This window comes from Mus caroli, chromosome 10, assembly GCF_900094665.2.
Source record: "Mus caroli chromosome 10, CAROLI_EIJ_v1.1, whole genome shotgun sequence".
Taxonomy (NCBI): Eukaryota; Metazoa; Chordata; class Mammalia; order Rodentia; family Muridae; genus Mus; species Mus caroli.
In genome coordinates this window covers 26949690-26972392 of record NC_034579.1, presented here as the reverse complement: position 1 = coordinate 26972392, position 22703 = coordinate 26949690, and the positions used below count along the sequence as shown (strand labels likewise).

Sequence of the window (22703 nt, the reverse complement as noted above, 5' to 3'; positions counted from 1 at the left end):
AGGGGGCAGTGAATTCCTCAGTTTTTGCCTGGCTGTCAACTGCCCTTCAGCTGACATTTAAAAATTAACACCCTAACTCATCAAAGTATATACTTTTCCCCTTGGCTTTTTAAAATTAAAAATAATAATTAAAAATGAAAACCACTTAAAGGAATTCATGAGCAGTTGCCGGACTCATTTGATGGCATATACAGCATATGGAGGTCAGGAAGGAGGCTCGCAGCACACGTCATTCAGGGCATGCTCATCTTTAAGGCTTAGCTTTCTTCCAAACAGTGTAAAATACCCACAATTCCAAGTATGAAGGGACACAGACAATCTCTTTTGAGAATTCCACAGGACAATACAGGTGCCCCAGCTGTATTGAGTGACGGGGCTTCAGTCAAGTAGACACAGTTCCTCTGTGTGAAGTATTTTCCCAGCCTGTTTCAGAACCTCCATTAACAGGTCGAGAATCAGCCTGAGGAACTCCCATGTGGAGTCTTCTTCTGGAGATGTAGAGACAGAAACAGCTGTCAAATCATTAATCACATAATCAAATTCTCTCCCTTCTCTGGCATACCTCTTCAGTACTGGGATACCGTCTTCTATAAGAACCTGATAGCAGTCTCCTTTTAAGACTGTCTAAGATATCTCCACATGTTCTCTGCTGGTATTTCTTACATCCATCAATTACCATTTGGTCAGTCTCTACCATAGTGACCATCTTTGGTTTCACATAATATGCCTCCATCGCCACCTCCTAGAATCAGTACATCTTTACCAGTGTAGTCGTCTTTATCACTGCCCATGTTGGCCTGGGTATATGCCAAGTCACTCTCTGCCAAATTAACATCCCTACCGAGGATGAGAATATTCCCAAACTGCTCTGAGTGTAGAATTTTGATGTTCTGATAGGGTGAATCTTCATCATACACTACTTCATCTATGTCATACTCAACCAGCAGTAGGCCAGTATCTGTCAATGGCCCTTCTTTGAGGTGGTAATCGCTTCACCTCTCCAGTACTGTCTTGACTCAATTTTTTTCATTTTTTTTTCTATTTTTTTCAAAAGGCTGTCAGTTTCTTGTTTGCCTTGCATATCACTGCCATAATTCTAAAGGTCCAGCAACACCAATCCATGTGATTAAAATCTCAATTTGGCAAAGCTGCAATTCTTGGTTGTGTAAATATCAGTGGTCCTGCCAGGTGTGCACTGACTCTGTCATACCCTGCTCCTAAGAAATGGACTGAAGGCCTTTCACAATGGCCTCTCCATCAGCATTGGTGCCCATTATGAAGTTGAGTGTGCTGTGTCACTGATGCCATGATGTGGTGAGACCCTGTGCTATGCCTGGGGAGGTGACCACCCACGGGAGACTGAGGGACCACGTATACCGTGTCAGACTACAGTCCAGTGGGGCGTGCCAGGTAGCTTTCTTATAAAGCTCAGGCTGTCTTCCTAAGATTGCTCCCAACCCCCAGTGGGCTGGCCCTTCCTACATCACCAGTCAAGACAATATTGTAATTTGAAACTTCCTCAGATTATTCTAGATTGGTGAATCTGATAGTTGGCATTAACCAGGACAATAGATAAGTGTAAAAGTTTAGCTATTTAGTAGGATTCTTCTGATTCATTTTCTTGAAACTACTCTTACTTTGTAATTTCATGAAATTTTATGCAGTTTGTTATTTTTCAAACATAGATACTATGTCATCTATTTTTCAGAATTTTCCGTGAATTGTCTCCTATTTGGAGACACTAGAGATAATTTAGATTAATGATAGGTTTGGGGAAGAATTAATATTCTTTTAATAGCATACTTCCTAATCAAGAGAATTTTAGTGGAAAAATAACCACATACTACTATACTTATTAGAATAATGTACAAATATAGAAAAATGATTATATAAAATAGAGAAAATTACTGAAGAAACAGTCCAGCATTGAAGAGAGTAGGTGGGACTTTGTGCTTGTATTAGTTATTTTTCTTATTGCTATGACAAAATATTTGACAAAGGCCACCAAAAGAAAGGAGAGTTATTTCATCTTCTAGTTTGACGGTATTGTCCATCAGAACAAGAAAAGCATAATGGCGGGAATTGAAGATAGCTGGTTATACTGTGTCCCTTGTCAGGAAGCAGAGATGGGTGAATGGCAGTGCCCAAGTTAGCTTCCTCTTTTTCTGCTGCTGGGATGCCAGTCCAAGGGACAGTGCTGCTCACCTCCCTAGTTAACCCTTCTTGGAAACACCCTTATGGACATAATTAGAGTTACATCTTTATAGTGATTCTAAAGCCAGTCAAACTAATAATCAGTGCTAACTGTAACAGTGTCCTGGTGAGAAGGTCATCTTAGTTTAGGAACATAGTTAATTCATCAATAACAGAAAGGAAGAAAGTCAATACCATGAAGGTGAGTGAGGCTGTAATGGTGGAGTGATGTGGGTATTTTAATCCCACAAAATATCAGCCTGATGATGGTAATGGTAATGGTTTTGTTTTGTTATTCAGAATTACTTATTTATTTTATGTGTGTCAGTATAATGTAGCTGTCATCAAATACACTAGAAGAGGGCATTGGATCCCATGACAGATGGTTGTATTAGAGACTAAGCTATTCTAATCCCAGACACCAAGTTTGGCCCATATCATCTTCAGCTGTCACCTTGTCTACAAAGAGGTTTGGGTGTTCGTTGTTCTCATTCTACTCTGAGGGTTACCATAGGGCCCTTCTTACTAGAGAGCAAGGCTCTATGAAGCACCAGTTCTGGGCTATGTTTAGTCTTAACGCCACTCACATGAGAAGCAGAATGCATGAATGTGGTGAGCTCACTGCAGCTCCCTCTCATCTGTCCCACAGCATATCCAGAACCCACAGATGAAATCCAGCTTTAATATGTGTACACGATACATATGAACCAACATGCTAATGAGGTCTCAGGTATATGTGATTCTTCACATCCTTCAACTTGTAAAAATAACTGTAGAAGCTTTTTTCTTAAACCACTTCTATAAATGAATAGTCTTAGTTGTGCCAAAACAACTAACATTTCAGAAAAATAAATGGTTCTCTTAAATCAGTATAACTAGAAAGAATGATACTTCAAGTGTGTTTACATTGTATTTTCGTTTAGCCACATCAATGAGAAAGTCTCATAGGAAATAAACATGGTACAGTGTTGACATAAAAATTAATAGGTGTTTCTGGATAAGTCTTAAGATGCTTTGTCATAGTATAATATAAAATAAAAGGAGCTTGGTCTGATACAACTAATTATTGTATGTATTCAAACATAACATAGCTTAGCTCTATTTCCAAAACAGATACTTTCATTCAGTGGAAGTTTGAATTAACAGAACTGTCTGGTAATGGGCTGTGCAGCCCTTACTCATGATGCAGTAAAGCTTTGAACTGGAACTGGTTTTAATGGAGGCTAAATGGAATTGTCCTGATGCTCCAATTAAAGTCCTTCCTCTTTGATATGATTAACCTGTGCTAACAACTTGACACAAATCTAGAGTCACATAGAAAGAGGGATCCTCAAGAATTGCCCAGATCAGATTCAGCTGTGTCAATGTCTGTGAGGCATTATATCTTTTTTGAATCTAATTTTAATTTTTTTTTTATTAATCATTCCATCCGTTTACATCTCAAATGATATCCCACTTCCTGGTCATCCCTCCACCAATTCCCCATTCCACATCCACCCTCCCTCCTCACCTTTGCCTGTATGAGAGTGCTCCCCCACCCACCAACCCTCTCCCAAACCACCACTCAAGCATCACCCTATGATGGAGCATCAAACTTCCCTGGGACCAAGGACCTCCCCTCCCATTGCGGTCAGGCAAGGCCATCCTCTGCTACGTATGTATCTGGAACAACAGATCCCTCCCTGTACACTCCTTGGTTGGCAGTCTAGACTCTGGGAGAACTGGGTGGTCAAGCCAGCCTATGTTGTTCTTCTAATGGGGTTGCAACCCCCCTCCTCTCCTTCAATCCTTCTGCCAGCTCCCCCACCAGGTTCCCTGAGCTCAGTCTGATGGTTGGATTGAAGCATCCACATCTTCATTGGTCATTTGCTGGCAGAAACTCCAATGGAACCACTACACCAGGTTCCTGTCAGCAAGCACCTCTTGACCACAGCAACAGTGTTGGGTTTGGTGTCTGCAGACATGATAGATCCTCAGGTGGGGCAGTCTCCACATGGCCCTTCCTTCAGTCTCTGTTTCATTTTTTGTCCCTTTTCTTCCTTTGGACAGGAACATTTCTGGGTTAAAAAACTTTGAAACGGTTGGGTGGTCCCATCCTTCGACTGGGGACCATGCCTATCTACTGGAGGTGGTCTCTACAGGTTGTATCTCCCCTTCTCTGCGCATTTCCACTAAAGTCATCCCTGTTCAGTACTGGGAGCTTCACTTTCCCTGGTGTCTGGGATCCTCCCTAGCTATCCCCAGTTCCTCATTCCCTCTGCTACATATTTTTGTTCAATTTTTTGACCCTCTGTACCTCTCTCGTATTTCCTCCAGTTCCTGATATGGCCTTCCCTTATTTCCTCCCCTTCCTCTCTCCCTACCAGGTCTCCCTCTCTCTGTACCTCCCATGATCATCCTGTTCCCCCCTCAATGCAGGACTGAAACATCCACACCCTCATATTCCTTCCTTCTAAGCTCCATAAAGTCTGTGGGTTGTATCATGGGTATTGTGAGCTTTTGGGCTAATATCCACTTCTCCATGAGTACATATCATGTGAGTTCTTTTGTATCTGGGTTATCTCACTCAAGATAATATTTTCTAGTTCTATCCATTGGCCTGCGAATTTCATAAAGTCATTGTTTTTAGTAGCCAATAGTACTTACTTGTGTAAATGTACCACATTATCTGTATCCATTCTGTTGAGGGACATCTGTGTTCTTTCCATATTCTGGCTGCTATAAATAAGGCTGCTACGAACACAGTGGAGCATGTGTCCTTGTTATATGTTGAAACATTTTTTAGGTATATTCCCAGTAGTGTATAGCTGGATCCTCAGGTAGAACTATTTCCAATTTTCTCAGGAACCATTTGACTGATTTCCAAAGTGGTTATACCAGCTTGCAATCCCCCAGCAATGGAGGAGTGTTCTTCTTTCTCCACACCCTTGTCAGCATCTGCTGTCACCTGCCTTTTTGATCTTAGCCATTCTGATTTGTGTGAGGTTAGATCTCAGGTAGTTTTGATTTGCATTTCCCTGATGACTAAGGATGTTGAACATTTCTTTAAGTGCTTCTCAGCCATTTGTTACTCCTCGGTTGAGAATTCTCTATTTAGCACAGTACTCTAATTTTTCACAGGGTTACTTGGTTCTCTGGAGTCTACCTTCTAGAGTTCTTTGTATAGTTTGGATATTAACCCTCTATTAGATTTAGGGGTGGTACAGATTTTTTCCCAATGTGTGGGTTGCCATTTTGTCCTGTTGACAGTGTCCTTTGCTTTACAGAAGCTTTTCAATTTTATGAGGTACCATTTGTTGATTTTTGGTCATAGAGCCTGAGCAGTTGGTGTTTTGTTCAGGAAAATTTCCCCAGTGCTGATATATTGAGGCTCTTTCCCACTTTCTCTTCTGTTAGATTCAATGTATCCAGTTTTATGTTGAGGTCCTTGATCCACTTGGACTTGAGCTTTGTACATGGAGATAAGAATGGATCAATTTGCATTCTTCTACATGCAGACTGCCAGTTGAACCAGCACCGTTTGTTGAAAATGCTGTCTTTTTTTTCCACTGGATGGTCTTAGCTTCTTTATCCAAGATCAAGTGACCTTAGGTGTAAGGGTTTTGTGGTTTTTCAATTCTATTCCACTGATCTACTTGTTGGTCTCTATACCGATACTATGCAGTTTTTATCATTATTGCTCTATAGTACAGCTTGAGGTCAGGGATGGTAATTGCCCCAGAAGTTATTTTATTGTTTTTACTATCTGGGTTTTTTGTTATTCCAAATGAATTTGAGAACTGATCTCTCTAACTCTGAAGAATTGACTTGGAATTTGGATGGATATTGCATTGAATCTGTAGACAGCTTTTGGTAAGCTGGTCATTTTTACTCTATTAATCCTGCCAATCCGAGTGTGCCTTTCCATCTTCTGAGATCTTCTTTGATTTCTTTCTTCAGAGACTGAAGTTCTTGTCATACAGATCTTTCACTCCCTTAGAGTGACACCAAGGTATTTTATATTATTTGTGACTATTGTGAAAGGTGTTGTTTCCCTAATTTCTTTTTCAGCCTGTTTATCCTTTGAATAGAGGAAGGCCACTGATTTATTTGAGTTAATTTTATATCCAGTTGCTTTGCTGAAGTTGTTTATCATCTGGGACAGGAGCTTTCTGGTTTCCATCTGTGCCTGAAGCTGATCCTGTGCCACAGAGCTACATACACAAGTACCCCCAGGGGAGAACTGGTCTCCCAGGAGAGCAAACAAGCCAGTGGGTACAGGTAAGACCACCACATCTCTTCAAATTCCTGGCCCAAAGGGGACCCACACAGAGCCATCAGGACACAGGAACCAAGGATCAGTTGGGGACAGAATCCTTCTGATTTCTGTCTGAACCCCAGAGCTGACCCTGCACCACAGATCTCCATACCTAAATTCCTCCCAGAGAGAACTGGTCTCCCAGGAGTACTGACACAGAGGCTTGCAGGAAGGACAAGCAACAATCAGAGACAGCAAGGCCAGCTAACACCAGAGATAACCAGGTGGCAAAAGGCAAAGGCAAGAACATTAAACAACAGAAACCAAGGCTACTTGACATTATCAGAATCCAGTTCTTCCACGACAATGAGCACTGGTTACCCCAACACACCAGAAAACCAAGTCTCTGACTTAAAATTACAATTCAAGATGATGGCAGAAATTCAATAACACCATGAGTGAAAACAACTGCCACATGGTATTTCTCTCCTCTACTGGCATGGATTTTCTTATAATTTATCAAGTATCAAGCTGAAGTATGAAAAGATCAGAAAGTATAATGCCATCATGAAAAACATGGAGAAGTATCAACTTTAAGTTTAGTACAAAGACAATTGTGCTGGTTAATTTGTACTGTCAACTTGATGGGATTAAGAATCACCATCTGAAAAGGTCTCTAAGCAAGTCTGTCTAGGAGTTTCTAGATTATGTTAATAGAGGCAGGAAGAATCATCAATAATGTGGGTGCTGACATTCTATAGCTAGAGACCTGGACTGAATAAAAATAAGAATGTGAACCTGGTACTAGCTTTCGTCACTCTCTGATACCTGCTTTTAGAGTAAATGATGTGAGTAGCTCCTGGCACATAACCTCACCATGATGGACTGTCTCTCTTCTAACTATAAGACAAAATAAACCTTCCTTTAATTTTATTTTTGGGAGGCATTTTGTCACAGCAACGAAGAAAGCATACTTGACATTTTTGGACAGTCACAGCAGAGCTGCCACATGTTATTGGAGATATTTGAGTTCCCTCTTGAGATTCTTATTCTTGTTAATAGGAATTTAAGAACAGACTCAGAGGAAAGCTTGAGGACAATTTTATTGAAGCCTGGGAAAAAAACCTATCAGTCAGGAAAGCAGTAAATCACAGCAGGTGCCAGTGTTTGGAAGTAGAGAAGAGGAAGCAAGAAAGACATGCCATTTGAGTTATGCTTGGAGGTTGTTTGTTTGCAAATAATGGAGCTTTAGAGAGTTAAGCCCAAACTGTTAGGAGATATATACTGAAAAAAAGAAAAGACAGAAAAAGAAAAGGAGATAGAAAGGAAGAACTAGGAGGAGGAAGAAGAGGAAGAGGAGGAGGAGGAAGAAGAGGAAGAGGAGGAGGAGGAGGAAGAGGAGGAGGGGGAGAAGAAGAAGAAGGAGAAGGGAGAGGATGTGAAGAAGAAGAAGAAGAAGAAGAAGAAGAAGAAGAAGAAGAAGAAGAAGAAGAAGAAGAAGAAGAAGAAGAAGAAGAAGAAGAAGAAGAAGAAGCAGCAGCAAAGGAAGCTAGATTTTTAGTCAGGAGAGACCCAGAAAAACCTCATAATAGCTCTGTAATAGCTGTTCTAGAGATGGGGAATTATCCAAAAGAAAATTGCATGATGTCATTATGAGAGTAATTATTTCTCTTATTTTTCTAGCATAGTTTAAGGTATACATGCCATAGATTAACTCTCAAGGGAAGAGGCATGTGTCCAGCTAAGGGTCGATTTCATTCTATACTGGAAAAAGGGTAACTAGTACTCTTTCTCCAAACAAGAAAGACTGAGTGCACATGGACTATGGTGGAGGAGGGAATTAGAGGCCTTGATAATGAATGGGTAGGATCACTGAAGAAGGACAAGGGACATTCTAGTGAAGAGGTCAGCCCAGGAACTTTAGAAAATTCCACCAGACCCCTCCCCTGCTGGAAGAGCAAGGTCCTAGGCACCCCCCACCTCCTCTGGAATGGAGGGACTAATTACATTACTCAGACCACAGGGAGGAGGGACTGATCACTGGCCACCTGCAGGTAGGTGAGGTCCAGTGTTCTTAGACACATTCCAAGAGCTGGTAGACACATTTCGCGACTATTGGCCACCTACCTAATTCCCTAAAGACCAATCAGTTTAAAAGTCACACTGTTTTGCCAATCACATTGTGCCTAATGGCTGCTGCCTTGAGAACTGTATTAAAGGCTCGCTGGACGACTGCGTGTGTTTGTTCTCTCTCTCTCCATGTGCAGGGCGACCCCAACTTGTTGGAACAATAAATTCCTCTTGCTTTTTGCATTGATTCCCAGCTCTGCATCATTACAGGGAGTTCCCTGTAAGCTAAGGCTTGCCAGAGTCTTACATTTAATGCATTGGCCAGGAATTCGACTCATTGTGGGGACACACCGAAGCAGTGATTCAGAGGTCGCGAGCTGTTACTGTGGTTCTTGTTTATTTGTTTTGCGGTTTGTCAAAGTCTGATTCTGTAAGTCTGTTTGAACTTTTGCTTGCAAGTGTGGGGTGGGGTTGGGGGGAGCAGGGCTCGGAGAGCCTATGGTGTCTGGGGCAGTCAAGTGCAGTGGGCAGACGGCAGACTTGCCTTAACATCTCAACTGAGGCAGGGATTGAAGGACGCTTCAGGTCCCCTGGAGGAAGCTAGAAAAGCTCCACACCTTCTGGATATGGCTCCTGCCTTATGGTCTACAGAGAGTCCTGGCTATAGTAGTTAGGGAAAGTAGAGAAGAGAGACAGAAAAGGACCAGTGCGCATACTGCAAGGAGAGAGGCCAATGGGCCCAAGAGTGCCCTAATAAACGGAAGCCGGGAGCAGGAAATCCCAGGCCTTGGGAAAAGCATCCCAAAATGGCAAAGGTCTTAGCCCTGGGTAAAGATAGTGATTAGGGGAGACAGGGTTCACACACCCTCTCTGAACTTAGGGTAACTTTGAGAATGGAGGGAAACCCACTCAATTCTTGGTAGACGCAGGGGCTCAACACTCGGTCCTCCAAGCCCCATCTCAAAGAAAAAATCTTGGTTCCAAAAAGCCACTGTCACCAAAATGTATTCGTGGACTACCCAAAGAACAGAGGACCTAGGGATGGGCCGGGTATGCCGTTCATTTAGGGTTGCCCCAGACTGTCCCTACCCGCTGTTGGGGTAAGACATCCTCTCCAAAATGGGGACCCAGATATACTTCCTGCCCAATGGGCCACAACTAACTGGCCCCAAAGGAGAGACCTCTCAGACTGACCCCTGCCAAAAGCTGAGGCTGCCTGGTTTACAGATGGGAGCAATTTTCTCCATAAAGGTCAGAGACTAGCAGGTGCTGCTGTGGTAGACAGCACAAATGTCATCTGGGCAAAACCTCTACCCCTGGTACCTTTATTCCCTGGCATGTTGATGCAGAAGTGGAGCTAATTGCCCTCACCAATGCCTTAGAACTTGGAGCCAGCAAGAAAATTAACATCCACAAGGATATCAGGAATCCTTTTGCCACAGCCCACATCTACAGGACTATATGCCAAGAGAGAGGAGTGCTCCCATCAGAGGAAACAAATAGAAAATCTTGGACCTTTTGATGCCCTAATGAAGCTGGCAACTGTGAATATTATTCACTGCCCAGGACATCAGAAGAGAAGAAACCCAGAGTCCTGGAACAATAACCAGGCAGATCAAGTGGCTCAAGAAGTGGCTATACAGGAGCCTATCCTGGTTATGGGCCTGCAAGAAATACCAGCTGGGAAACGGGACAGGATTAAGGGGTGGCTTCACTTAAAATAAATGGAAGAAGAAAGGACTCAGATTGCCAACCACCCTACCAACTATTGTCAAGAGAAGGAAGAACAATAGCACATACAAGAAGGGAGAAAGCAAGCAAAAGACTTATGAGGCCAAATGCACAGATGGACTCATTTAGCAGATAAAAAGCTTGTCCAAGAAATTAAGGGACCTAAAGTATATATAATAGACCTCAGGTTCCGGGCCAGAGAGATAGTAAAACAGTATAAGGTATGCCAGCAAATGAATGCTTATGCAGCCAAGAGTTAACAGGGAAAAAGACCTAGGAGAGAAGGGCGTAGGAGAGAAGGGCCTTGAGTATATTGGTAAGTCGATTTTACAGATGTTAAGCCAGAAAAGTATGGTTATAAATACCTTCTAGTGTTTGTAAATGTTTTCTCTGGATGGGTTGAGACATTCTCCACCAAGCAGGAAACAGTTACCATGATACCTAAGATGATATTAGAGGAAACTTTCCAGAGTGTGCCCAAAGTAATTGGATAGGACAATTGGTCCTGCTTTTGTCTCTAAGGTAAGTCAGGAATTGGCATAGATACTGGGGACTAATTGGAAGTTGCATTGTGCATGCAGTCCCCAGAGCTCAGGACAAACAGAGAAAAACAGAACCCTACAAGAGACCTTAATTAAATTGATGTTGGAGACTGGCTCAGACTGGGTGGTGCCCCTCCCCTTGGTCCTGTTCTGAGACCAGAACAGCCCCTAACATTTTAATTTGACCCCCTTTGAGACCCTGTTTGGTACTCCAACTCCCTTGGTGTCCACTGGGCCCTCCCAGGAGGTATCCCACAACATGAGATTTGGCCCAAACTCTCTGCCTTAAATGCTCCAGGAATGCCAGAGACCCCTCACTACTTCCAGACTGATTACTGGATCTATGTAAGGAGGCACTGGGCACAGTCTCTAGAATCAGGATGAAAGGGTCCTTTCCTGCTTCTGCTAGCCACTCTCACAGCCCTCAGGGTGGATTAGGTATTGCAGCCTGGGTGCAGGCTTCCATGTGAAACCTGCAGACACACTGCTCCCCAGAGACGCCCAATTTACAGAAGATGGACAGTCTGATCAAGCTCAAGATCCCTTGACCTTGATCATGACTGCCTGGTGGCACCTTTGGATTCTGGTTCCTTCCCCCATCCTATGTGCCCATCTGCCAAATCTGTTACAGCACTCACTGTCTCCTTTCTGTTTGGGTTGAGGTGGCCGGGCACTCACCAGGACCTCTGCTTTGTCTTACAAAGGAGAAAATTATGACAGTCTGAGGGCAGACATTTATTTAAATGTAGAGAAAATAGAAACTTCCATTAGTCACCATCAAGAATCATTGACTTCATTATCAGAAATAGTACTACAGAATAAGAGAGCTACATGCTTGTTGCCTTAGCTGAGGAGTGTCGCTTTTATATAGACCATTCCAGGGTTGTTAAAGATACCCAAGGTGAGAGAAGGGCTAGCCAAGTAGAAGAAAGAGAGAAAACAGAGTCAGGGCTGGTTCGAGTCTTGGTTTAACTCCTCCCCTTGATTAACCACCCTCATATCCACCCTGTTAGAATCCCTAATTGTTCTTCTGCTATAGTTGACTTTTGACCCTACGCTTTTTGAACCACTTGGTCACTGTTGTTAAGGAACACATAGGTATAGTACAGCTAATGAACTTAAAGCAGAGATACAAAGAACTAGATACAGAAGACCAGGAGTATGAGAAATCAGAATACCAGCAATAGCTTTAAGAGTGAGGCATGCACAAAGAAAAGGGGGGAATGAAAAGGCCACCTCAGGAACCTTAGAAAATACCACCAGACCACTCCCCTGCTGGAAGCAAAAGGTCATAAAGAACATAGGCACCCCTCCCCTCTAGAAGGGAGGGGAAAGTTACATTCCTCAGACCACCAGGAGGAGGACTGACCACCAGCCACCTGCAGGTAGGGGAGGCCCAGAGTTGGTAGACACATTCCGAGACCGTTGGCTATCTACCTCATTCCCTAAAGACCAATCAGTTTAAAAGTCACACTGTTCTGCCAATCACATTGTGCCTAATGGCTGTTGCCTTGAAAACTGTATAAGACTCACTGGACAGGCTGCTCCTGGTTGTTCCCTCTCTCCATGTGCAGGGCAATCCCAACACATTGGAACAATAAATTTTCGTTTGCTTTTTGCATCAATTTCTAGCTCTGCATCATTCATTCAGGGAGTCCCCAGTAAGCTGAGGCTCGACAGTCTTACATTAGCAAAGTGGAGTGAATACAGAGCTTTAGAGAATTTAACATCTTGTCCTTTGTGGAACCATGATTCTTTCTCTAGGATATTTAGTAAATTAGTAAGCAATAAAACTGTTCTGCCTGCAACTGCTGTCTCCAGATGTTAGCAATCCCCAACTGCTTACCTGAAACTTATTTAAAGCTGATTAGTTAATGAGCAATGAAACCGCTTGAGGCTGGTAGTTGGTAAACTAAAGATAGACCAATGGCAGGAAAGCTCCTAACTGACCCCAAATAAAAGGTGAAGTGACAGGAAAAAAAAAAAAATAAAGCCATTTCCTGTCTGAAGCAAACTTTCTGGGCTTGAACCAGGCCACACAAAGTCACCTTAGCAGACAATAAAGGTAAAATAACAGCTATTTTATTCTGCTTTCTTCAGCTAACTCCAAAGGTGGAGCCCCTGTATCATAAGTGCAGGCATTAATTTTGTGCTGAGAAGATCCTGTTGATCTAATGTTGATATGACTCCATGTTAACCCTCAATTAAAGCAAGATGAACCAAGACTCAAATTCACTTGCCCTGCCCTTGGTTGTCTTCTGGCTGACTTCTCTCATTTCAGCTCAATTGATGCATTTTTATCCACCATTGTTTGTCTAGAGAGCCATCTTAACTTCAGCTTGGACATATTTTGGGATCTCTCCAGTAATACTCTCATGAAGTTATGGTTCATTTATACTTAGAAATATCAGGAAGGAAAGTTTCGTAGGTTAGGAAGAAGAGTCCAACAGATTCAAGATTTGTGGGGAGTCTGGAGGTTGCTTGATATCAGCAATTAACGTTAAGCTTTTCCTTATTCATGTTATTCTGTAGTAAGACAGTACTGAAAATGTTTGTGAAGGTTTGGGACTGTAGCTATCAATCATATTATAGTCTCACATGAAAGTTTTTAGTCAGTTTCTCCCCTGTGATCAGGATCAAAAAACCCCAACAGTTGATGCTAATTATTTTGCTTCTCACACCTTAGCAACTGATTCAAAAGGCCATTGTGAGCACCTATTGTGTCTTAAAACAAAACATACTGGAACCAGAAAGAGAGACATTTAACAAGAAAGCAGTATTCTGACCATCCTTGGACTAAATGCTGTTAATCAAGTTTAAATTTAGCTCCCACACATCTCCAAAGAAAAGATAACAGAAGGGTCTCAGTCACAAGGGAAACTAGCCTAAAGTCAACAAAGGGCAGCCTGGGAAAACAAAAGGTCTTGATGAAACAGGTCTGCCACTCAAAAGCTCATAAGCAATCACATGCAGCCCCATATAGGCCAGGGCTGTCACCAGCCTGTGGCTCAGTGGCTTGGCTTCCCAGTCGCACCCCTGGGGACCCCAGTTGCTCATGTATAGTCTAGACTCTAGACCTTGAGGGGTGAGGACAGCATGGGCAGGGGTGGGGGATGGGGTGGCAGGGCAGGGGGAAGGCCGGAAGGCAGGAAGTGCCACATCTGAAGTGAAGAAAAGCAAAGTTATTGTCCTTATCTCCCTACTAGTAACTATGGTGAGGATGGGGAACAGCAGGTGGTGGGCAGGAATCTGAAGGAAGTATGATATTTCTGTGCTTTCTTTCTAGCCTTATGACTTTCTAAGGTGCTCTCAGAGGAGGACTCTTTTGTATCAATCTATTTTGCATGCATGAAGTCAAGTTTTATTACTTCAAGGGTTGTGTTGTTAAATTCCTTCAAGAATTTTCATTTTCTTTTCACAGTAGCAGTGGGATATATGGAGATGGGCATATACTGCTTACAAATAGTAACAAAGTCTTTCCTCTCCCTCTCATCCCTAGGTTATGAGGATCTTAATCCTTTGTGATCTCCACTGAATGAATTCAGACAAGACACACAGAGCAGAGTTTATTATGAGACTATATAGGGCACTCTCAAGGGTAAGAGTTGACAAAGTCATTTTGACAACTGTAGAGGAATATACTGTCAAAGGATGAGAAAGGACAATGGCTAAAGGGGCCACCGCATCAACCTACATGTTAGGTAGGCTTTACTTTCTACTAATTAAAAATCTCTATGATAGAAATCTTTCCTGAGGCATATTTTCCTGCCCTACTTAGATTAACTCTTAAGAGACAAGGCAAGACAATCTCTTTTCTTTACTAGAAAACCTCTAAAAAACTTGCCAGTATGCAAGACCCTATTATACATATATAATATATTCTGGCCATGCTCATATTCATTCTCTCTCCCTTATCTTCCTCTTGTTCCCACCAACTTTCTCTGTCTTCTTTCTGCCAAGTCCCTCATCCCACTTTTTACATCTTGGTTGTTTTGCTTTGTGCCCTCTTGCACCTAATGGATCCACTCTCGTGTGAGGCTATATCCACTGGAGCATGAGTAATTCATCAGTGTTTACATTACCGAAGACATTAGATTCCTGTTTGCCCACAGCCATAGACTTCCATTAGTATGTCTGGGTGGGGAAGGGACCCCTGAGCCCCTCCTCTATTTGTGACTGAATGTTTTCAGTCTAAGTCTTCTGCAAGGCCTACACCAGCAACCACAGCTACAGTGAGTTCGTGAGGGCCATAGCCAAGTCATGTCACTGTTGCTAATCTACATTAGCAACAGTTTGCTTCAAAAGAAGTTCTTTGGTCAAGGCTGAAGACAGCACTAAGAACAAGAACAGAAATTAGTCAGGTAATTTGAAGACAGGAGCCTCAATTCTTTTCCTTGGCAAGAAGCTTGTCTTTGGTACTGTCCTAGTCAGAAGCCAGAAAGGGCAGAAGAGCTTAGGACTCTAGTTCTTGCTTTAGTATCTTACCATACTTCCTCTACATGACCTAAAGGTATATCATTGCCTGGAATCTACATGTGAGAACTTGACCAAAATGAGGTACATGAACACCTCATGGGTAGGTTAATTTGACTGACCAGCCAGACTTCCATGTCTTTGTTAGTTTTTACAGGCCATTCATATATCCAGAGATGAACTCAAGCTGGGCTATAGAAGGACTTCTGGTGGTTAGATAAAAGCCAGAATTCCTCAGAGACTTGTGAGAGCCATTACTTCTGGCAGAAAAGACATATGGCTCTCCAATTGACAAATACCTGTGGCACCTACCAGTGTATCAAAGCTCATGCTGGCCTCCAGGTTCCCTCAGTATCACAAGTGCTATACATTTAAAGTCCATGCTAGCATCCTAACCCTTTTTACCTCCTCCTCTACCCTAAAATCCCTCCAACTCAGGAGCTTTTTTCCCCACAGCTACTCATCCTACTTATAACCTGGCTACTTTTCCTACTCTCACTATTGGCTTTCTTGCTATCATCTGAGCTTTCTTGCTTTTCTTTGTATCTTCTTGCTTCTCTCTCTGGCTATGTTATACTCTCTATCTCTTGAAATCTTGTAATATCCACTATTCTTGCTCATTCTCCTGCTTTCCCAGCTCTGGCCATGTCCAGTCTGTTTTTCTCTCTGCTCTGGACACTTCCAGATGTCTATGGACATTTTTCTGTCTCTTATTCACAATAAAAAAACCCTCCCCTAATAATGGAGTCAGTCATGCCAGCAGTTTTGTTACTTCTTCCCCTGGCATACAGATAATATTGAACACTGGGAGAGTACAAATGGACCTTTTCCAAGGGGTTCAGCTTTTCCTAACCAAGCCAAGCTGTCAATTTGACTCTTCTTGGGTACAGATCATTTGTTTCTCCTGGATTATGTCACCCACTCTACCTGACTCCATATTTTAGAGTTTGCCTCTCCTGATACTTCTCCATCTCCTCTAACTACTAGACAACTCTAAAAAGTGCAACCTCAGAGCTATCTTCTCAGTCTCTGGCTCTCTCAGCTCCTGGAGCCTACTACTGTTACAAAAGTCATGCCAGTATGTAAGGCAGCTTTGATGGCCTACTGGGAACCAATAATGTGGAAAGAAATGTTTCTTCATCATGTTCTGGGATATCTCTCTCTGACAAGTCTCTGAGTGTTCTAGGGGATGCCACATATTGAAATTCTTGTCACTGGGGCATTTACCCTCCCTTACACTTACCTCTCCCATCCTTCCTTTCCCTTCCATCATGTTCTTAGGTCACCCTTGAAGTCCCATCTCTCTCTCTCTTGAAATCCCTCCTTGCTCTGTTTATGGCTCTCTCTCTTCTTGACTCTCAGTTCATTTCTGGAATTTGCTCTATCTTTCTTGCTTACTGCTGCAGCCTGAACTCCATGGGCTGTTACTAGGCTACTCACCTGCTTTCTCTAATCTCTTTTTAATCCTCAAACTCACAGATTTCATCAAAGCTTCGCCATCTTGTAGCAAAAGGCTTGGCCTCAGTATAAACTAGATAATAATTTTCAATGGACAAAAGATGATATACTCTGTTTCCAAATTCTCTCAGATTTTGACTTCTGCAACCACACAATCAAATGATCCCCAAAATCTCTTATCTCTAAGCCTTCTTTACTCTTACTAATTCTTGTCTCTCCCGCAGATCACTAAGTTCAATTTTATAGAAATTCAAATGTTATTTGCGTATGGATGCTATTAAAATTTGATCTACTCTTTAAAAAAGTTGGATCTAGAATTTGGTTATAGCCTGCTTGCTCCAGATCTAAGGATACTAATTTAAGATACAAAGTCTCTGTCCTGGGCCATTGTGAAGTGAACTATTCCCAGTAAAAGTTATTGCTGTATATCTCATCCTCCTTTTCTTGGTTTTGTTTACTATCCTTAAAAATGACAAAATACAATTACATATGGTTAACTCTATAAATTCCTACCTTTTCTTATATCTCTAAAAACTTTTGTTGAAGTATAAACTTTATCTTAGGATCTATAAGATCACTGTGTAAATTTCTTTATCTCAAGATTTGTACATTTATTGGGTGTGATTTTAAAAAATCTATAAAAGTTGTAACAGAATGTAAACTTAAGATTTGTAAAAGAAAAAAAAGTGTTGATAATTTTGGAGTCCAGGAATTACCGCACAAACTGCACAAACACTGATCTCAGGCGGACAGGGATAGCTTATTGAACATACACTCAATGTCAGGAATTGAACCATGGCCCTGAGTTAAGATACTACAAGGTTTTAAAGCCCAAATCCATAAACATCTTTTCTAAGTTATTTCACCAATCAGGATTTAGGGGTTTTCATTAGGAGCACGTCTTAGTTGTACACTTACCCTGCTCCCATTGGTTGGGTTATTCAACTGTGGCAGGGTACTTGTCTAATAGTCATGCCTTTAATTTGTCTACAAGAATAGGACTTGTCTTCATGTCTTAACTTGCTCACTGGGATGTCAGTTACCCACATATTTGTCTCTTTCTTCCAAGTAGGATGGCAGTTCCCAGAGAGATCTTACAAATTTAAACTTTACTAGACCTCTATTCAAAATGGAAATTATATTGTAAATAGTTTCTTATATTGGTGCAGGTGTCTCTCTTATGTTGGGGTCCATCCCAGGGCCATGTTATAAAGGCAAATGCCATAAAAGCTTATTTATTCATAGGTGCAGAAATTGCTGTTGGGTGGTTGGTTCGGGTCCAATAAAACAGTTCTACTGACTTCTCTTGGGTTTCTGAGAGTGCAGGATATAAGGGAGTATGCAGTCAATATTGGCATTAGAAAGTTTCCTAGTAACAGCGGAAACATATGAGAGAGTTTCCTTAGAGTTGCAGGCTTTCCCAGGTAGCAGTTACCTAGGCCTTAGCACTTTTCCTTAGGAAATGTTGCATTTAGGCCTTAGTATTTTTCTAGGTCCTAACAATAACTTTAAAAAATCTATACATAGGTAATCTAGATTTGCTACATCATACTTCCAGGTAACTTAGATTCAATTCTTGTTTAGAAAACACAGATCTGCTACAGAATACACTAAGTTGGATTTAACCCTTGTTTAAAAAAAGAATTTATTAACAATAAATGTTTAGTAATTAAGGCTTATAAAGTCCTAAGTTTGTAAAAGTCTACTCAGCTTACCAAAACTGACTTAGAGTCCAACTACTTCCATCTTTGCTATCTTCAACACCAGGCCTCTAAGATATTTTAGATAAGGAACAACATAGGTTTGATGGTTAAGATTTATGAATTCCTAAGTTCTATTCAGGCTAGCAGGAAAAAAAAAAAAAGAAAGAAAAGAAAAGAAAGAAAAAAACCTGACTTGCGTGTCTAGCCTCTTGGTCTTTGCTAACTTTGATAAGATTTATTAATTTGGCTGAACTGAGCCATACAAAAAGCTGTAATATTCTGTAAAGGTACACTGTGAAAAGAAAAAAAAATAGTTCTTTGTGGACTAGATTTAAATTTACAGCTTTATTTTGATGCTAAAGGATCTACAATTAAAAATTAAATTCAAAATTTTAAGGGCCAAGCAGGGATAAAACTTTAAAATCCTAATCTTATAAAAAGCTTGTTGTAAGCTGTTAAAAATAATCAACACATTTTAAGCTAATGGTCAGTCACTTTATAAATGATCAAATTCATTAATGTGCTCAGAACTATGCTTGTGGTCATGCTAAGTATAAATGTACCTCAACTACAGAGACAAGCTTCTGTGTATGTTGTCAAGGTTAAGACAAAAGTAAGCAACTAAAACAAAAAAGGTTTGTTTAGAATGAGGTTAATTACTGTATTAAATAATCGCCCTCAAGCCCTCCAGATCTGCCACTGTGACTTAAAGTGTTCATGAAAACAGTTTCTCTGACAGCCAGAAATAGCAGATTCTGGTAGCACCAGCTGAGGCTCTCTCCAAAGAAGCCACGTGAGCAGCAACAGACTCTACCTGGAACTTACTTCTGGTATAGTAACACTGACCCTTTGTCAGAAGAACTAGCCTATGCCTCATCCACCACCAGGGCTCCCTTATGGACATTGTTAGGTTGACTGCTCTATTCTGCTTCCCCAAGGTCTTACATAGGAACATCTCTGAGATCTTCCAGGTCTGGTAGCCAAAGGCTGATGCTGTCTTGGGTGGCAGCTGGAAGATGCATTGCTGTTCTGTGAGGCAGTGGAGAACTGCAGGGGAAATGAAGCCATTCAGATTGCTATGGAGGAGCCCAGGCTGACTCTCTAGGTAGCAAGTAAGTCTCTGCCATTTTAAATTGGTACTGAGTGTTGTGTTTTACAATAAGATGGCATGGGGTGGGGCAGTCCCTGACAAGGTGACCCCCTGAACTATCAAGCCATTCAACAGGCCAAATATAAAAGGGAGTTTATTTCAGACCTGGAGGAGGGGATAGAGTCAAAGGAGGGGGGGGCAAAGATGGACAGAAAAAAGAGGAAAAAGGAGAGAGGAAGAGAGAAAGAAGGGAATAGGCTGGCTAGGGACATGTGGGGAAGAGAGGCAAAGAGGGAAGAGAGAGAGAGAGAGAGAGAGAGAGAGAGAGAGAGAGAGAGAGAGAGAGAGAGAGAGAGAGAGAGAGAGAGAGAGAGAGAGAGAGAGAGAGAGAGATTGAGAGAGAAATAGAAGATGGAGAATCCTTTTATATGTGAGCCAGGCTCCTATCTGGCTGTTGCTAATTGGTGGGCACAGCCTAGAGGAAATGTTAACACTGAGCCCATTTAGTTTATATGTTCCTATTTAAATTTATCCTTCTCAGATTTTTGTGATGGCATTAATGGTGAGTTCTAGCTTCATTATGCAGTTTAGTAGAAGTAAGCCTACCTTAGCCAGCTCCTCCCCCAAAGATTGTGGCTTGCCTGGTAAGTCCATTTTATATGTGAAAATCAGGCCTTGTTTTTTTTAGCTCTCCTAGTTCATCTGCTGAGAAAGGCAAACTCACAGAGAGGTTCATCTTACTGACAGGCTGCATGCTGAGAAAGATAAGCTCACAGAACAGGTTACAGTAAAATATCAACCTAAGCTATCATGCTGCTATTACTAAAAATTTGATTTTTATTATTTCTTTATTTAAAGGAGCTTATTTTTCAATGACTGCTCTCAGTAATAAAGCACCCATGTCTCATGAAAATGATTGTATGTCTCCAGAAAAAAGAAAAGAAAAAGTTTAAAGTTTATATATGGTATGAAGGTCAGAGAAAGTGATTAAAGGTAGGTTAAAAAATAATACTTGAAGATGATGCATAATGTTAAGACTTCACAAGTTCAGAATTTTAACATATTAATCTATGGGGTTCTGACAAACTCTAAGTCTCGCCTTGGCAAAGCAACAGATACTGCTACCATAGTCAACAGGCTCAAAATATTTGAATTTCCTGTTTGCCTTCTAAATATAAACTTAAAGTGCTTCTCTTTCCTGCCATGAAACTTCTGTCTTGTTATAAATGGATGTTTATGCTTCTATCATGTTGATGACTCTTTAGACTTGGTTTTGCTATGACTCAAAGACCTGACTCTACTCTGACTGTTTACAGGCACTTGTTAACTGCTTTTTCTATAGTGAGAGTTTCAGTGCAGATTACAAACATCGGTCATGCTAATACTGTTTGACCCTAGTCTATATCAGTTACAGTGGATTTATACTCAGCTGACAATCCAGGATCAACTTCAGCCTACACCTTGCCAGCTCCAGTGGTCCTACAGATCCTTAGACTTGATGAAAATATTCCCAGCACTTGGGAGGCAGAGGCAGGCAAATTTCTGAGTTCGAGGCCAGCCTGGGCTACAGAGTGAGTTCCAGGACAACCAGAGCTACACAGAGAAACCCTGTCTTGAAAAACAAACAAACAAACAAAAAATGTTATGTAAACCAGTTCTGCTAAAGTAATTTCTCCTGTCTCTTCAGGCTTGGTCAGCAAGCCAGATGCTTCTGATGAAATTTATCCAATTTCCTGCCATGGCCTGATGCTCTTCCACCTCCCTGCCTTTGCCCTACAATCCAGCCTTTCTGGGAATACAATGACACCCCAATTGCAACAGTGAAGCAGTCAGAGATTATGTCACTCCTTATCATCAATAAAAGGCTGGAATGTTAGTTCTCACAGGCAGTCCATAAATCCAGAAATGAGCTCAAGAAGGACTATAGAAGGATTTCTGGTAGTTAGATAAAAGCCAGCATTTCTCAGGAACTTGTGAAACAGTTTTTCTGCCTCACCCCTCAAAGGAGTCATTTCCCTTAACGTTGCAGAAAGAGATGTAAGGCTCTCTAGTGACATATAGTTGATGTGTTTATAAAAAGATAAAGAGATGGGGGATATGTTCTGTGGAGGTGTAGTCAGGTATGGGGGAAGGGTGTGCCTCAGTGGGCCCATGCTAAGGCATTCCTTCCCCCGAGGGATCAGTCACATGATGGTATAGTATAGAATAGAGTTTATTAAGGAAATGGGAAGGAGGGTTAAGAGGGTAGTAGACGCAGACAGACAGAGAGAGACAGACAGACAGAGAGAGACAGACAGAGAGAGACAGAGAGAGAGAGAGAGAGAGAGAGAGAGAGAGAGAAAGAGAGAGAGAGAGAGAGAGGAGAGAGAAGTAGAGGCTGGACATGAGTACATGGAGAGAGGGGGGAAGGGAATGGGGAGAGATTGGGGAGTAGGAAGGGAAGTGCAAAAGCAGGAGAGGAGCAAGAGAGAGAGAGAGGAGGGGGCAAGCAGCTCTTTTTAAAGAGAGTCAGGCATACCTGGCTGTTGCCAGGTAACTGTGGGGTGGAGCTTAGAAAGAATGCTGACAATATTTGTGCTAGCTATAAGCATATCAAAGCTCCTGCAAGTCTCCAGGACCCTTCAGTATCATAAGTACCTTGAGCACATCTCCAAGTCCATTCTATAATCCTAGTGTTTCTCATTTGCCTGACCCTAACTCCCTCCAGCTCATGGTATTCCCTCCACACAGCTACTCATCTTTATAACCCAGCTATTCTTCCTATCGCCTCTTTTCCAACCCTCTCGATCTAGTTTTCCCTTGATATCTTCTTGCTTCTCTCTCTGGCTGTTGGTCTCTATCCCACGCTATCTTACTGTATTTACTATTTTCTCCCAATCTCCTGCTTCACCAGCCCTGGTTGTATCTAGCCTGTTTCTCTTCCTCTCTGCTCTAGACTGTCTCAGATGCCTCTGAAAATTTTCTTTTTCTTTTTTTTTTTAATTAGATATTTTCATCATTTACATTTCAAATGCTTTTCCCAAAGTCCCCTATGCTCTCTCCCTGTCCTGCTCCTCAACCCACCCACTCCTGCTTCCTGGTCCTGGCATTCCCCTGTACTGCAAATGATCTTCCCAAGACTAATAGCCTCTTCTCCCATTAATGGCTGACTAGGCCATCCTCTGCTACATATGCAGCTAGAGACACAGCTCTGGGGGTGGGGAGGT

The 22703-nt window shown here is 41.9% G+C and overlaps 1 pseudogene; it reads right to left on the bottom strand.

Moving 5' to 3' along the window:
• Positions 1-248: 248 nt before the first annotated feature.
• Positions 249-1223, bottom strand: LOC110303484 (annotated as a pseudogene).
• Positions 1224-22703: the final 21480 nt, after the last annotated feature.